At 37.9% G+C, this 18470-nt stretch overlaps 1 pseudogene; it reads right to left on the bottom strand.

Moving 5' to 3' along the window:
* Positions 1–14362: 14362 nt before the first annotated feature.
* LOC145015821 (protein ROH1D pseudogene) lies at positions 14363–15928 on the bottom strand (annotated as a pseudogene).
* Between the last annotated feature and the right edge of the window lie 2542 nt (positions 15929–18470).

Here is an 18470-nt window from a genome sequence, read left to right as displayed (position 1 = left end):
TTTAAATACTTAGTGTATTTACAAGGCTCATAATAGCCATCAAACTAAAATACTTAGTGTATTTACAAGGCTCAAAATAGCCATCAAACTAAAATACTTAGTGTATTTATGAGGATCATAGTAGCCATCAAAATCAAATACTTAGTGTATTTATAAGGCTTAGAACAACCATACTTAGCGTATTTACGAGGCCAAGAACAACCACATTATACGGGTTACATCAGTACCCGACGCTCCAACGGGCATAATAGCCGGCGAACCCCCTACACCCTGCGATTAGAAGCAATCACCCATCACCAAATTACAAAGAAACAATAATAGGGGTCGAAAACAAAACCATGAGCACAAAGTACAATAGATCACAAGCGAAAACACTAAATATCATTCATATTGCAAAAAACTGAAGAGTTATTCCAAACAAGGCCAGGAAGGCCACCACTACCAACCGCTATCCAACCATACGATAACAAGTTACAAGAGCTTCACATTTTTCTTTCACACCCCTGAGGGGAAGCACACGGTACGTAAGTACCTTAAGAATCAACTGGGTGAACACCACTAACATCGCTTCTCACCACCACACCACCACCAGCACCACCATTAGCACCATTGACGCCACCACCGTTGTTGTCATCGCCATCATCACCTTCGCCATCACCACCAACTCTGTCGATTAGCATGCCATCAGGAATTTCATCAACATCATCCAGGATGCAAAGTTACCGCATACCCTCCATGTCCAAATGCCCCAAGCCCAGAAGAGAAGCATGATTCATAGTGGCAAATGCAAGAAGGGCATCATTGAGGCTCATAGTATGGATGGACTAGGACTCAATGGCATTGGGGGAATAAGAGCTGAAATCCACCTCAGCTTTGAGCTTGTTGTGGCCGGACTTTTCACCGGCGATGAACGCGACATGCTTGATCCGGCTAACAACATCAGTGAACTCCGGATGCTCAGTTAACTTCTCCATAATGCGCACAACTCCCACCTATAAGAGTCAATCCCGGTCATGCCGAGCAGCCTCTGCCTTAGCTCGAGCCTCCTCGAGGAGTTTATGATGATGACATGCATCAGGCTCCAGGCTCTCATTCTGAATCATGAGCCCTTCATTGGAATGGGTTAAGGAGTCTACTTTGGCTTCCAAGGCATGTTGAATTTCTTTTGCAACAACTTTCTCCAAAGCAAGTAAAGCATATATCTGTTCAAAGCCGTGAACATCCTTTTCGATCTCAGCAATCCGACGTTTCAGGTTGACCTCCTGGACACCACAACCTGTATGTGCAACTTCCATATCATTAAGCAGTTGGATTCGGTGGGCACCCACAACAAGATAGAGCATGTCCTGGGCAGCAACATAAGACATGTTATGAGCCAAGGTGGGGCTACCCATGGCCTCCATATCGGTGACAACAATAGGCGGAAGTGCATGGAGAACAAATTCTACAATATTGGTGTTGACAAACAAGCGAGATTCATTTTTCAAACTCCAAGCAGTAAGAAACACATTAGATCCAGAACCACCCCAAGGGGGGCCCTCGTAAGGTAGGGTTTGATGCAGCTCAGCACCCCCGAGACCGCCGGAGGAGAAAGATCAGAATAAGACTGCATGATAGTTTGAACAGGTACAGTGGGCTTCTTGATCGCCCCTCGTCCCCCTTGGACTGTTGCATGTCATCATCATGGATCACAACAATTGCCTCTGGCATACAAGAGATCGAGTTCAATAAACGAGTAAAGTTATGTCTCGACTGAACCACCTCTCGATGTTAAAAATATAGGTGGAGGTCTCCCCCATGGCCAAGACCTATTTCCTCTTAGAAATGACCAGCCGGATGTTAAAAATGATGTCATCTTTATTGTCCTCGACTACCTCCATATGGTCAGAACCGGCAGCAGAAGATGGAGAAACTGTCAAGATAGGCTGGGAGGCCAAAGGTGGTTCCCCGATAGTTGCCGAAGATCTTTCAACAACTGGAAAAACTGGAGAAGCAGTCACGGTGAGCCGATCGGTCCGATAAGGCGGAGGAAGCGTTTCAACTAGATCAGTTTCCCGGTGCTCCAGCTTCCCCCCGATAGCTTCCGCAGGACCTCATCTATCGAAAGAGGAGATTCAGCGCCTGTAAAAGTAAAAAAAAAAAGTCAAGACCAAAATGGATAAGTATGAAACCCTCCCCTACTCTTTTCCATCAAACAAAAAAAGGTGGGGGAGGGAGAAGGAAGAATAGTAGAACTACTCACCATTAGTAATGGTATAAAAGATGAGAATCTTCTCCCTAGGCCTCCAGGAAGGGATCATACCAACACCAACGACAAAAACCTCCGAATAATCCTCTGGCACAACTTGAATAGTCCTTAGGAGATCAACAATAGTCTGGTTGTGAGGGTATGACTTAGGAGTAACCTTAGCAAAGTTGTTTGCCCGATACCGCCCACGGCCGACCTGATCTTGGTTGACCCACATCCACTTGTCTTGCTATTAATTATTGGGGGTCTTACCATTAGGAACCAAGGTGTGCCCCCTTGCCGGACATAGAATGTATATTTGTCTCTTGTAGCATAGAACCTAAAGAAGTACTTGAAGACAAAGTAATTGGGAAGCATCCGATTGGCTCGACAAATCATCTTAAACGCCACTACTTTGTTGACAACATTTGGAGTGAACATTTGGATGCTACACCCATTTTTATGCAAAAGCTTATCTTGAAAATTAGTGAGAGGGAGGCACAATCCATTATCGAGGGTTTTCAAATAAACACCCACCTTGCCTGGGGGAGGAGATAAGATCATCAAATCAGGCAATTGGAACTCAACCCCATCAGGCGGAGAAAGGCTATAAGCATCACTAAGGAGCTTGAATTCTGCTTCAGATGGAATGGTACTATTTTCAGTACCCATGGAACCAAGAGAAAAAACTCTACAAGAAGAAGGAAAAGAAAGGAGAAAGAAGTGTTGCGAATAAGGAATGCCTTTTAATTTATAAAGAATAAGGAAAAGCGAGATATTCAAAATCCCTGACGTAATGATGTAACTGACTGCCATAGTGGGCAGTCACCTCACCGTAAAAATCAAAGCAATGACTGAATCGAAGCTCAATGCGTGTACCGAGCAGTTAATTCCAAGACATCATAGCTATCCTTGCAACGCTATAACTACTGGAGTAGGGGACTTGATGACGTGCCCCTAGAACGCACGAAAAGTCATGCCAGAGAATACCCCAAGGCATGATGCGCCCAGCAGACGAAGCCCGACGGAACCTAGTGCCCGTTAGCGCCCCTAAGAGTAGGGCGCTCGCGGAGAAAGGCTTGGCCTTGCCAGGGGTGCCTTCCACTCTGGGACAAATGTAACAGTCTTGGGCGACAAGGTAAATTCTCAGAGCATTACTGCCTGAACTAATTATTGGCTCTGAAAGATTAATGAGCAAGATCGCATATTCAACGTCCCTGATCCTGTCGGTTATGATGACCTTGTATCGTATGGACTAGCAGAAGGACTCGATATAAAAGCCACCACAGGTGCCTTGGGAAGTAAGTTGCCTTCTTTCATTTTACTCACAATACTATCACAAGTCTATCAACTGACTTGACCGTCGAAGCGTTTTCCTGGGAACCTCCTACCGCAGAACAGTTGACAATCCTTTCTCATTGTGACCTTGCAGGTTCACCGGAGTCACCAAAGGCATAGAGCACCATCATAGTGGAACCAATTCACATCATTTGGAACCATTCGTAGTGTGAAGAAAAACATACCAAAAGCACACTCCTCATCGATGAAAGAATGGCGTCCGGCGACACCAGGGGAACCAGTGGAACACCAAGCAGCCCTATCAGGCCAATGATGTCGCTGGAACAAACCACCACCTCGATTCTCACAGTAATCGCCGATGAAACGTCATAGAAAGGTGGCTTGATGGTAACCACCGCTCCAACAACCGAAAAACAGCGACCGACCGTCGAAGGACAAACTTCTTCCGCCTCCATGTCAACATAAAGCACTCCGATGTAAACATCCCAACTAACGGTGATATAGTCAGTACAACACCACCAAGGGTGGAAGACATTAGCGCCACACCGACTTTCTCACAAACTCCACCGCTAAACCAGACAACAGGCGGATAATCGGTGGTTTTCCAAACACCACCGCTAAACCAGATAACAGGCGAACAACTGGTGGTTTTCCAGACACCACCATTGAACCAGATGGTGAGAAACCAAACAATGGATTTCCAAACACCTCCATTTGCAACAAACATACCTTTCTCCACCACAATCCCACATTACCAGCAACTTGTGCCAAATAATACCCTTGCACAAAACTCACCCCTATTACCCACCCAAACACTAACCTTCCTAGTCCTACAACAAGTGTTCTTTGTTCCAAACCCTGGTCACTCTCTAGCATTTAACAACATGCTCATGCAGCCTTACATCATTGCCCAACAGTATAACCCACGGGGTGTCTTTCCTATTCCAAATCAAGATTTCCTCTTACGCAGCATAACATCTCCATTCGCCAAGGAGCTATTGGATTACGAAATCCCAAACATAACAAAGTTACCACATCTCAAGACCTACAATGGAACCACATATCCCGATAGCCACATCGAAATATACGAGTGGACAATGACCTCACTCAAGTTGGATGAGTGATTCTGGTATCGTACTTCCCAACTACCCTAGATGGCAACGCAGGAATGTGGTTCAAGACGCTACAACCAGGGAGCATCTATAACTTCGGGCAGTTAAAATACCTATTCATGACAAATATCATGCAACTGCATAAATACGAGGGAGATTTGCACTCAATTATTGGTTGCAAATAGAAGGAAGAAAAGACAATGTGAGAATACTTCACCAGGTTCACTTACGCTACATTAGACATCCCGGGCCACGACGAAGACCTAATAGAAGGCGCCTTCACATAGGGCCTCCTACCATGACCACTATCTTAAAATCTCATGAGAAAAAAGCCACATACATATGCTGAGCTAAAATAGAAAGTAGAGCGCTACCTGAGGCAGGAGGAGGGGGAGGCAACAAAATAAGCATACCTGAACACCATGACTACCTAGGCCACAAAACTCCACAGTTCACCACCATCTCACCCCGAGACCCAAGTTAGGGGTAGGCACTTTGGGTGAGGTAAGCACTCGTAGGGACGCTTTAGGCCATTCCAAAGAGACGATAAGTGAGGTAGGTAGCCACGAGTCTATGCAATTTATGACAAACAACTGATGAAGGGAGGAAAGGGATGATATTGTAAGTACCCCAGGAGCAAAACGCACGACACTGTCGACTGCTCAATTTTAAAAAGGGAAATAGAAGAAAAACAACTGAAGGCGAACCTCATCGAGGTGGCACGAAGCCTTCGGGAAAATTTTGATGCTGAGAACGCCAAGGATGGAGCCAGAGGGTGTGACCAACCTCACAAAATCGTGATGATATGCTCCAAATGGGGCAGGCAGTAGGAACATGGTGATATGGACAATCTCACCGGATCCATGCGAGGATTGACGTTTTCAATGAAGGATCCTAGACCGATGGGCTGGCAAGGAGACGACCCACTTATAATCCATGATTTCATCAAAGATGTAATGATCCATCACATATACGTCGATACAGATAGCTCAACCGATATTATCTACGAGCATTGTTTTCGCCTCATACCCGATAGATGGAAGGAAAGCCTCAAGCGTGCAACGGGGAGACTAATAGGTTTCACAGGACACAACCTATGGTCCCTAGTCATGATTCATTTGCCTTTCATACTAATCAACCACGACAAAGTAAAGATGAAGATAGCGCTAATAGATTTTGTTGTGATAAGGCACCCCATAGAGCATAATATCATCCTTAGACGGACGATCCTACTCAAATTCGAGGTGGTCCCGTAAAAAATGCATGGAATAGTAAATTTGAACACAACAGAGGGGTTTACTGTCACATCCCTATTTTCACGGCTAGAAAATACTGATTTTTTTATGCTTTGTTTTAAAATCAGAGTAATCATTTAAAGAAAATTGTCATGTAATTTGTTCCTAAAACAAAATGTGATAAGAATTTATCAAAGCATTTCTTTAAAGAAATGTATTTTTCATTAAATAACAAAATCTCGGAATGTCATGTTCCGATACAGACCAAAAGCATATACAGTATAAAATAGACCTTACAACAGTTATTTATAACTACTGATCTATAATCCAAAATCTCTCGTCAAGTCCACCAAATTTTACTCTTGTGCCATAACCTGTAATGCAAAGAAAACTGAGTGGGTTAGGCTTGGGAGCCTGGTGATCATACAGGGTTTTCAACCCACAATAATATAATTATTATATTCAATCATCAAACAATCAACCCAATTACCCATCCCCATTATCTTTTTTATTTCTTAAGGTTTTACCCTAAGAATCGACTATCCTTCCTTCGTTCGTTCCTAAGGATTGACCTAAGGAATTGTCACACAGTCCATTGCTGCCTGAGGTTCCTATAACAAACACTAAATCCATAGCTGCCAAGGTTCATCTATACAACACTAAATCTATAGCTACCAAGGTTCATCTACCTAGTACTAAATGCATAGCCACCATCGTTCATTTATATAGTACTAAATCCATAGCTACCAAGGTTCATCTACATAGTACTAAATCCATAGCTACCATCGTTCATTTACACAATACTAAATCCATAGCTACTAAGGTTCATCTATACAGTACTAAATCCATAGCTACTAAGGTTCATCTATACAGTACTAAATCTATAGCTACCAAAGTTCATCTACATTGTACTAAATCCATAGCTACCATTGTTTTATTATGAGGAACTAAATCTATAGCTGCCAGGGTTTTTAGAGTACACCGGTGAACATCAAGTCCACAACACCTACAAGTTGCATGCTTGCTAGTGTTCTACTGGATTGTATAGAATCGTCCGTGGTTGTCATCCCTACTCTGCTGAATGACGGGGGCCATCCTTTGGGTAAAGGTTTCACTCATTTTTCACCTATCACCCTCATTTCATGATCTATATCATCTTACGTCTCATCCTCAAACTAATCTTTCATCACACACCAACTATTTCATCTACCCATGTTCTACCCAACATATTTGTAGATATAAATTACATATATCGTTTAAATCATATACAAACCTGTATAAAACATTCATCCAACATCCATCTCAAATAAAGAAACAATATATAAACACATAACACGTATTTCATAGCAAATACTTCATAACTATGTGTTAAAAGAAAGTAACTGCACACTCACTTGGTTAGACAATGCTCGGATAACACTACAACTCTTCAAGTAGAAGTTCTTCTATGAAACTGAGATATCTTCACACACCAGGCTTCTCGTGGGTAGAACTTCGTCTTGAAACTCTTTTCTCCTCTGGATCTTCGGGGCTTCGAGAGTTGCTTTGGGTGTCAGGATGATACCGGGGCTTCGGGGGTGCTTTAAAAGGGCTAGAGAAGGTATTGGGAGTGAGAGAGTGAAGGAATTAGCAACTAAGGCCGCCTGCCCTTTGATTTCTATTTATAGGGCCATTTTTCTAGATTCACGTCGTGAATCTCAAATATTCACGTTGTGAGTTTAGTAGTCATCAGGTGCGTCATCGCAACTTGCGTCTGTCAGGCTCTAGAAGTCATAAATACTGAGTTTACATCGTGAACACTGTGTTCACGTCGTGAACTCTGACACAGAGTTGGGGTTCGCACCCCGAACTTTAGAAATTCATAACTTTCGCATACAAGCTTCTTTTTCAACATGCTTCTTCTTCCACGCGTAGGTAAAAACAAGATCTACAACTTTCGTTTAGACTTCGTCGGCTAATTTTGATGCTAATTTTTATTATCTTTTTTTTAGTGAGCCGGGATAGGAAAACTCCGTTATAAACTCATAACCTCTTCATCCGAAATCCGTTTTCGTTTGTCTTTTAGCGTTGAACTACTATCGACGAGATCTTCGATTCTTATTTAGATTGTTTCAGCTAGAAATCCATCAATCTCATATTCGAACTTTGGGCTACATATTGCTAAGCTGAAACTTAGAAAAATCATAACTTCCTCATACGAAGTCAGATTTGGATGTTCTTTTTATGCACGCTCTCGGTTTAATGTATTCTACGACTTTCATTTAGATCGCTAAGGCCAAATATCGCTCTAACGTAAATTCACTATTTACGTCGCGCTATGTCGTACCGGTTCTGTCGCGAAATTTCAACAGGTTATAACTTCTTCGTTATAAATCAGATTTCGACATTCTTTATATGTTCAAAAACCATGCCACGACCAATACAATTTAGTTAAGATTATTCATTCTAAATAATCTTTTATCAAAAAGTCATTTTTGATGCCTATCGTCTCTAAATTGACTAGCCCGGATCTACAGGCGTTACATTTATGATGTTACGAAATCATGCAACAGAAAGAGATCATATAGGAAATCAAGAAGCCACGAGTAGATCCGACAAGCGGCAAGGAAGTTATCAATAAAGACAACCCAGACCAACTGGTCAACATAGGTAGCAACCTTCCATCGACCACCAGACAGGTCTTGATGAGCCTCTTGAAAAAATACAAGCATGTCTTCGCTTAGACCCCTACGGACATGGTAGGGGTAGATATGAAGGTCATAGAGCACAAAATTATGATCAATTCGGGCACTAAAGAAACCAAACATAAAAAAAGGTTTAATGGGGGAGATAGGAACATGGCAATCAAAGCCGAAGTTGCTAAGCTGACCAAGGCGGGGATACTACGAGAAGCAGTTTTCCTGACTTGGATTTCCAACCCCATCATGGTAAGGAAACACAATGGCTCATGGAACATGTGCATCAATTACTCTGATATAAACAAGGCGTGCCCCAAATACTGCTACTCTCTGCCAAATATTAACCAAAAAGTCGAGTTCTTGAAGGGCTTTAGGCTGAAGTGCTTCTTAGACGTATACAAAGGGTACCATCAGATCTTGATGAGAAAATATGACGAGGAGAAAACGGATTTCTACATAGACCATGGGACTTTCTGTTACACCAAGATGTTGTTTAGTCACTTTCACAATCATAAGCCTTTTCGCATCCATCTCCCGATTCGCATTCAACATCCTTCTCGGACTTCATCCATTCGCTATCACGACCGGACCCAGCTTCGAACTTAGAAGGCTACCTTTCACATTTTTATCATCCCATCCCTCTTTAAAAGTAATTATCCTTAATTTCGAGGGATCTTCAACGAATTCCTCTTCATCCATAAAGTTGATTTTCTCAGAAATTCCTCCTTCCCCACCATCAGTATCGTAGATAGGGGTAGAGTCTTCATCTTCCTGTTCTTCAATATCTTATCCCTCTGGAATATCTTCTTCAATTTCATCCCCATCGAAGTCATAGAGGGAACAAAAATCTTCATCATCAGAATCAGTGTCATCGAAATCATCTTCATCTTCGTCACCTAACATGTCTCGAAAGAGTTGACCCTATTTAGACAAAATCGAGTAGTCTTCATCTGACCCCACAATTATGATCACTTTAGCGAAATTTTGAAGTAACTTATAAAATAAAAACTTAACAACGAAATCAATAAACTCGGCAAGAATTTTGGATCTGAAAAAAAAAAAAAAAAAAAAAAAAAAAAAAAAAAAAAAAAAAAAAAAAAAAAAAAAAACTCGATTTTTTTAACACACGACTACAAAATCAATACTGAAACTTAAACAAGAACTCACGAACTGGTTGATCAAAATTATGCTCTGATACCAAATATGATGAATATATGAGGGCTTAACTTCTTTTTAGATTTTCTGAAATAAAATTACAATGGAAAAATAAGAAACAAGAACAAGAACACAAGAACGAAGATAACTTGTTCGACAAGAAAATAAGAAAATAAAGATTTGATAAACAATCTAGACCTATAGATTGAGTATTTGTAACATCCCGATGATGAGATACTTCTAATTTTAACCTTGTAATTTAATTATGTTTCATTTTTGTCCTTAAGTTCAAGAAAGAATGCAAAATGGCCTTAATGACATTTTCGTAAATTAGCCTCAGGGGAGTACGCCCTGTGTGCGCATGTACGTTGATCGTACTAGGGCGCGTCCTAGTACGCTGGGTGTATATATCGTATGTGGGGTGTACTTTCCAGAGATGGGAACACTAATTTTTTGGGGTTTAACTCATATTTAAACCCCAATATAGCCTCATTTCCCTTCACTTCATTAGCTTCTATCCTCTTAGAACGTTTTAGCAACCCTAATTCACCTTGTGAAGCTATTCCAAGCTTAAGAGAGTGTGTGTTTTTTCTTTGAAGAAGAGCGAAGGAAGTAGCGCTCATCTTGGAGGAGTACAACACTTTGGATATGGGATTTCTACCTTATTTGCAACCTTTTGAAGGTATAAAGCTTGCAACTTTATCCCTCCATCATATAAATCTTGAAATGGGTGTTTTAAGGATGCTTTTTGGTCCCAAAATGTGAGATCTTGAGCATGGCATGTTCTTGACCCATTAAGTTGTCCTTTCAAAACTTAGGGGGGGTCTTAAGTCATACAAATGGAGTCCCAATGGTTAGTTTTCTCCCATACATGTTAGGGAGAGTCTTAAGGTATTAAGATGTTGGCTTTTTATGGATTAAGAACTTATTGAGCATGCAAGGTCATAAAGTTGGAAACATTATGACTCCTAATGACATTTTGACCTTGGATCTGCAATTGGACATATTAAGTCGTTATATTAAGCACTTTATGGGAAGAAAATGAAGTCTGGAGTTACGTCCCATATACCTAGGAGTATGTCGAGCATACGCAGTCAACAACCTTGATTTGGTCAACGGAGGAGTACGTCCCGTGTACCTCCAGAGTACGCCCTGCGTACGCTCACTGGGTCGACTCAGTTGGGTTGACTCAATTGACTTATGGATTTTTAACCAGTTTGACATTGGACTTTGACTTTTGTTAACCTCGTTTGTCATTTGACCAAGTTTGAATTTAGTTCAAACTTGAGGGTTTGGATTGGTGATTGAGATTTTATATGGTTCTGATGTTAGTGGATCTGCGGGAACGAGTAGTGTAGCATGGTTATATTGCATTGTTGGATTGGTATGTTATCTGTACTTTTTGGTTATCATCTGGTGGAGTGCCCTAAGGACTATCTATGGTTATCTAAGATATCTTGAGAACTATTAGTCTAGACTTTCTTTTCTATTCCTTGTTTGGTTGTGGTTTAAGAGTAGGATCATCTGTTTGGGCGACTATCTCACATCTGGCTACTTATGGTTACATGGAGGTTAGCTGGTAGTGAGAGTGTGTGTTGTGAGAGGACTAGTAGGCTGGAGTGAACTATATGATTGTTGGTTGCCTGCTTGATCAATGTTTGTTTATATGTCGACATATGGTGGTGGTGGGTTGAGGCGGTCTTTCTTTGTGTTGTAGGCCAACTTACCCTATGTGGTTCGGTTGTAATCCGAAGGCATGGAGGCTCTGGAGGAGTGGTTGGGTTGAGGGGGGTAGGCCAACAAACCCTGGTATTCCGGTCTGGATAGACTGAAGGCCGAAGGGAGAAATTTCTGCATGCTTATATGTTTATTGTATGGTGTATTTTGGGGGAAACTCACTAAGTTTTATGCTTACCCATTTGTTTATGGTTTCAGGTATCATCGATGATTGGGGGAAGGCGAAGGCGGGACTGTATACACTCATCAACAACATTGAAGATTCCACGTTTTCTATGATACTCTGATTTTTAATAAATGTAAATTTTGGTTGTGAAAATGGGATGTTATAGTATTGATGAAAACAAAACAAAACCTATTGATTTGAATGCGTATCAAACTAGAATATGCGTCCTAGACTTGACAAAGGCGCAAGTACGCAACTCAAATGAACGTTTTTCAAATTCAATTTCATTCAACTCATCATAATTTTACAAATGATCTATCAATGGCTATTTATAGCCTTATGAATGCTTACAAAAAGGAAACAAAAATAAACGCCTAGAATTAAATCAAATCAAAACATTTCTAGAAATAAAATAGAGTCTTCTAGACCGTTCATGAGATTAACCACTCAAATATCTTTGTGTTATGAACAATGTCCAATCAGCTTTCGCATCAAACAACAGACTGTTCGGATCCAGTAATTGTTCGTACCCATGTAACACTGTTCGCATCCATTAAGCTTTCGCACCCACCACTCGTTCGCATCCAACTGTCATTTCGAAGTGGTTTGCATTTGCATCGGATAATTCCTTCGAATCCATTCGCATCCATAACCATTGGACTGTGATCCATTGCGATCGTTTGCATTGGTTCGCATCCAATCGCAACATGGATCACTTTCGCACTCAACATCACTTTCGCAATCATAAGCCTTTTCGCATCCATCTCTTGGTTTGCATTCAACATCCTTCTCGGACTTCATCCATTCGTTATCACGACCCGGGCTCGGCTTGAAACTTAGAAGACTATCTTTCGCATTTGTATCATCCCCTCACTCTTCAAAAGGAATTGTCCTCAATTCCGAGGGATTTGCAACAAATGCCTCAATTCCAAGGGATCTTCAACAAAAGGAATTGATCAACATTATTTGTCTTGGTCGGGATCAATCATGATGTCTCATACTCGTTTGCACTCTACATCAATTATCTTTGTATTAGAGTATAATTCGAGTTCCCTTTTAAGATTGTATAAATTTTTATTGCACTAGTAGGCTGATACTAAAATCACAAATAAATATTTAGTATTATTTTTTTTTATAATATCCTATATGGAGATTTATTTTATTATAGTTTAATAATATGTTGACTACTTGGTTGCCAATCCAATGTTTTTAGCTACATCAATTATCCGGTCAAACATTATGTTCAACGATCAAAAGATAACTAGAAGATTGGAAATGATAATATAGTATTTTATGCGTCCTTCAGAAGTATAACATTTGGTTTATGTTAATGGCTGATATACGATGGTGTAATATGTTTTTATTAAATTCTAAATAACTTAATAATGTTTTAAGTTGTTATTATTTTTTTCATATTATTCCCGTAATGTTAATTATTTTATTAGTCTATGCATATGCATATTAGTTTAATAAAAAAAATTAACATCATAAATAGGCCATTTTTTAAATTAAATAGCAACTTACAAAAAAAAATGTTTTTTTAACAACAAAAGATACGATTTTTCTTTAAATTTAACTTGCACGAAGATTTATTGACTGACATCTTACACAGTTTGACAAAAGTGCCTGGTCATCAATTTGAAATGGTCAAAAGTCAATACCATCTTGAATCACGGAATGAAATCGAACAAGTGATATCTGATATGGTTTGTTTGGCATTTTTTATGTAGATATTCTGATATTTTAATTTATTACGTATTTTAATAATATCGATATTTGATCTCGCGATAAGATATGATTTTTTTTTTTTTTTAAAATTTAAAGCATAAAGTGTTTTTCAAATTTTATAACTTTATTTTAGCTTCTAACACGGTCGTATATATTTTCTTATTTTACTCCCGATATAAACGTGTGGAATAAAGTAATAACTATTCGTTTGTTGTTCTTTAGTGTATTTATATACCCATGCATCATTGGGTAGATACAAGTATTAAAATTGAGTAACAAAAACTATGAATATCTTTATATTTATATCAGTCGTATATATTTGCCTTTTCATAAGCACCTATAATGGTCTAGAGGTGTATGTAGACAGTGTAGTAATTGCTATATTAAATAGCTTTTAGGTTTTACATTTTTTGTTTAAGCTAAAAGTTAAAACTCATATTAAGAAATAAAACTTTTTTGTTTAAATCAATTTTTTTTTTTTTTGCTAAAAGCTAAAAGTTACAAACTCTTAAAAACCTTAGGCTAAACACATGACTTAATTTGCACATATAATAACTAGTTAAAGAAAAAAAAAAAACCTACATCAATTAAGACATTATTGTAATAACTAGTTAAAAGATAAAAAAAATCTACATTAATGTATTAAGACATTATAATAACAAGTTAAAAGATAAAAATAATAATAATAATAATAATAAAAATAAAAATAAAAAAAAAACTATATTAACGTATTAAGACATTATTATAATAACAAGTTAACGAAAAAAAAAAACTACATTAGTTTATTAAGACATTATTGAGGAACTATTTGTCCTTTTTCCTTTCAACTACTCTCACCATAAATTTGATTAATATTATGCAATTTGCAAACTTCATCAATTTTACATATATCATGTCCAATCTAGTCTCGTGAATTTTTTATTTCGCATATAAAAATCGTAAAAACTCAACAATAGATACAAATGTCAACAAGTTAACAAATCAGAATCATTATTAAATCAAATCCTAATATGCATCAAAAATCAAAATCAAACACAAATAAAACCTTAATGTCATATCAGAACCGTTTGTATATCAAAATCAAACCTCATTAATGGCATATTAAACTAAATACATGCCATTCAACGTGAGAATTAATAATTAATGAGATACATCTACACGAGATGAACACATGAACATGAACATAGTTCATGAATTTCCAAATACAATTCATATCCTAAATATATTCTCTATACATATATTGATTTGATTTAATTAATAGCTTCGTTTATCGAGTCCTTGTGTTCTACTACTCACAATTCGATGAAAAACGTCTCTTACTTGCTTCTCCAATGGATCCAGACCGTTCTTGATTGCTTTAGACACCATCTCCACTTCCTCCACCCTCTTTCTCACCTCCGATTCCTGTTCTTCCGCTAATGGAAACTGCAACGAATCACACAATTCGTTTACAAAACGAGCAGATCTCTCGATCCCTTCAATCTCCTTCAACAATCCACAAGCATTTCTCCTCCCTCTCTTCTTCGATTCCTCTAAAATTCTCTCGTGCAGACTAATAATCGGAGATCCCCAAATGAAATTCTTGGGTATGTTGAAATGGGATTGTAGTCCACGATCTTGACAAGGGATCGCGGCTACCAAAGTCCACATCACGAATAACAGGACATTGTTCATCGTGTAAACAGCTACAGGAATGACGTCGGTAGTCTTGGGAAGAACAATGTTGTTTCCGATTGCTTGAAGTTGTTTTGAAGCCGACCAGGATCTTGAAACACTCCACGAGAATGATTTGAATTTCTTCAAGGATTTTTGATGATTTGGAGGATCTTTACCGAAGGATCTGTTTCTATGAGCGAAAGCGGAGTTGGATTGTTTATCGTCAATCATCCCGATTGTTACCTCGATTAGCGCCTTTTTAGCTCGCCGGAATTGAGCTTCTCCGAGATATCGTTGATTACCCAAAGCACATGAAACGATCTCCAGTTGTTTCTGCCATTGTCGGATCTGTTCAATTCCATCTCTAATTGCATTACAAACATCTAATCCTTTCACGCTCCTTTCGAAATAATCCAAAACCAACTTATCACTCATGTAAGATTGGTTGTTGAATAATATGGCTTTGAATTCTTCTTGACAACACAGGAAAACATCTAGAAGATCAGAAACCCACGAAAGAGAAAGGAATTCATGTGAATCGACCCGAGACAAATCGATAAACCTCTGAGTTACATGTCTTTGAAACGCTTCAACCTCTTGTACCTGACTTGTGGCCTCATGAATCACTGGATCTCGTTTCATACTCAGTATTGAACGCCGAAAACGTGTGAAAGATGGAGATGATGAACCTTGATAATCAGTTGACGCCATTATCTTGACAGAATAACAGTTCAAGAGCGAAAAAGTGAACGATCAGTGTGAATATGAACAAAGAAATGGGTAGTGATGAGTGATGTTCCAATTTTAGGGGTTTTTAAGCAATTTGAGAAAAAACCCAATAGGAATCTTACACAAACAACAATGGAGAAATGTAAGAAACCTGTAAATTGGAGAGTGAAGAGAGAATTTGGAGTGGATGAATGCTAGAAGTTATAAAAGGGTTTTAAAGGAGGAAGGTTTGATATTGACCGCGTTTTTTATGGCGTCTTCAAGATGATGGACTCATTACTCAAACTACTGTTTCTACAGTGACTTTTAATTAAAAATTAAAAATTAGTTTATTCTAAAAAATTAAATTCATCTTTGAAACATTATAACAAAGACTTGAAGGCTTTTTTTATTACATGTTGTATTTAAATTGATAACTATTATTAATGCTTTAAGTACCAGATACTCTGTTTGGCATAAAATTTAAAGTTTGTCTAGAATGGAATTAATGAATTATACTTTAGTCGCATAATTATATGCTAAATAATATACTTTTCTTAAAGAAAAATACGTATTTTAAATGATGTTCACATTAGAAATGCATGCTTACAAAAACACAATTTCAACATATGATCACACAAAAGTTATACAACCATGTTACTTTTTTGATAGAAAAAGGTATAAAAGTTTTTACCAATTTAATATAAAGCTTTAAGATGTTCTGGAAAATATTGTATAAGCTGATAACCTTAAATTGCAAAAAGAAGCGAATTAGTCAGTTTTTATAATAGAAAAAAGCTATAATAGTATTGTCATATATTATGTTAAATACATCTTATTATTTATAACTATCAAATTAATTTATCTGGTATTCTTGTTATAAATAATGACAAAAACGATTTACCCATTCTACGCCACAAATTGTTTTCGATTTTCAAAAATTTCAATTGATTTATATTTAGAAAAAGAAGAATCAAAATTGGGTAGTTTTTGACTTTTTGGGACTTGGAACAAGACAACGGTGGACCTGGTGTGGGTGCTTGTAGTCTTCATCACTTGAAATAATAAACCCCATTTTGGCCATCTAACTAAACTTGTATTAACTATTAACCCATTCTTAGGGGTGTTTGGTTTAGTTTTTAAAAACTCAAAGTTCTTTTTGAAAAAATTACAAAAAATCAGGATTTCTTGACTTTTCCAAAAAGTTCATTATCCTTATATAAAAAATGCAAAAGTAACTTTCAAAACAAGTTTGTCAAATATCTTTTCATTTTTTTTTTCTTTTTCAAAAAGAACTTTTGAACTTGAAAAGTTAAACCAAACATCCTCTTAAAAGTAATGTTTTTTGTTAGATTCAAACTTTATATCTAATCTTAGTTTTTTTTAGATCAATCAAAAACAAAGAACATTCATCACGTCTATATGTAGACGGTACGGTAAATTAGTTAATTTTACCATAACATTAGATTTAGGAAAAATATAACGGTTTGGAAGGGGAGAGGGTGTTTGAGTAATTTAAATGTTCATTTTCAATCATTTGTTTTGTTAGTAGGGATCTCAAAAAAAATTGTTGGACCCCGATTCCGTATGATGGATATTTGTTTAAAAAATTTGGGACGGAGATGGGGACGGGACTATGTTAACCCCCGTCTTAATTTTGGGGGCAGGGGCGAGGATAGATAATCCCATTCTGAACCCCTAATGGAGGCTCGTTAACATATTATTTATATTAATATATTAATTATGTAAATATAATTAAAAATATAATGTTTTAAGTTGTTAGTATAACTTTTTTTAAATGTTATAATATTTTTGTTTTTAACATGTAAAATTATGCTATAAATAACTATTTTTTACTTAAAAATTAGTGAAGTATCCCCACTTTGCAGGGGTTATATTTGCATTCTACTATTTGCGAAAACTATAATTAACAATGGAAACAACGCACCATAAGGCATATACATTGTATATAGAAATTACTACAACTTATTTTCCCATATAACTGGAGCTGCGAAATATCATTGCTGCTTGGAGGAGTTTTAAGTCCTACTGATCCTGTTGGTGTAAAAGAGAGTACTATAAATGATGGGTATCGATTTTCTGTTGGTCAATAAAACTTAATCATACTTTAGGTACAATCTTATCAAATTTCTTACGGCCCAAATCTATAAAAAAGCACACATACTAAAATTGCTAACAATATTCGTCAGTTTTAACAGGAGCTTAGAGGGGGCGGGAATGTGTAAAAGAATAAGTTTGTTAATACATTAAGCAAGGTTTTTTGGCTTAATTGATTACGTCCATTAAGCCAACAAACATCCCGTTAGACCCATTAGGTTCCACATTGCAGAAGGGAAGTTTATTAGAAAGGTATTGATTACCAAAATTGTTAGGCAAATCAGAAATCCAGTGAAACGTCTCAAAAATACGACCCAAAAGTTTCATTTTTAATTTAATAAAATCAGTATTCCAAAAACAACATCAAAACAATCCCCATAAAATAAGTGTATCCAACATGATCTCGAATTAGAGTAAAACACAAAAAGTGGAACTAGGTGGTGTGTGCTATGTAATCATCTAGAACCATTCCCTTTAGAATTGGAAGTACCTGAAACATATACTGAAAACCGTAAGCACAACTCTTAGTGAGTTCTCCAAACTACCACATACCATACATAATAAATCACATACTAGGCCCCCGCCCTCCATTGGGCTCCGCCCGGTATCGAGTCTCACTTGGCTTCGGCCCCCGTCCGGCATTGAGCCCCG

This window comes from Lactuca saligna, chromosome 9 (assembly GCF_052625555.1).
Source record: "Lactuca saligna cultivar CGN05327 chromosome 9, ASM5262555v1, whole genome shotgun sequence".
NCBI classification, from domain to species: domain Eukaryota; kingdom Viridiplantae; phylum Streptophyta; class Magnoliopsida; order Asterales; family Asteraceae; genus Lactuca; species Lactuca saligna.
The sequence above is the reverse complement of the archived record's forward strand: the minus strand, read 5'-3'. Positions and strand labels throughout refer to the sequence as shown.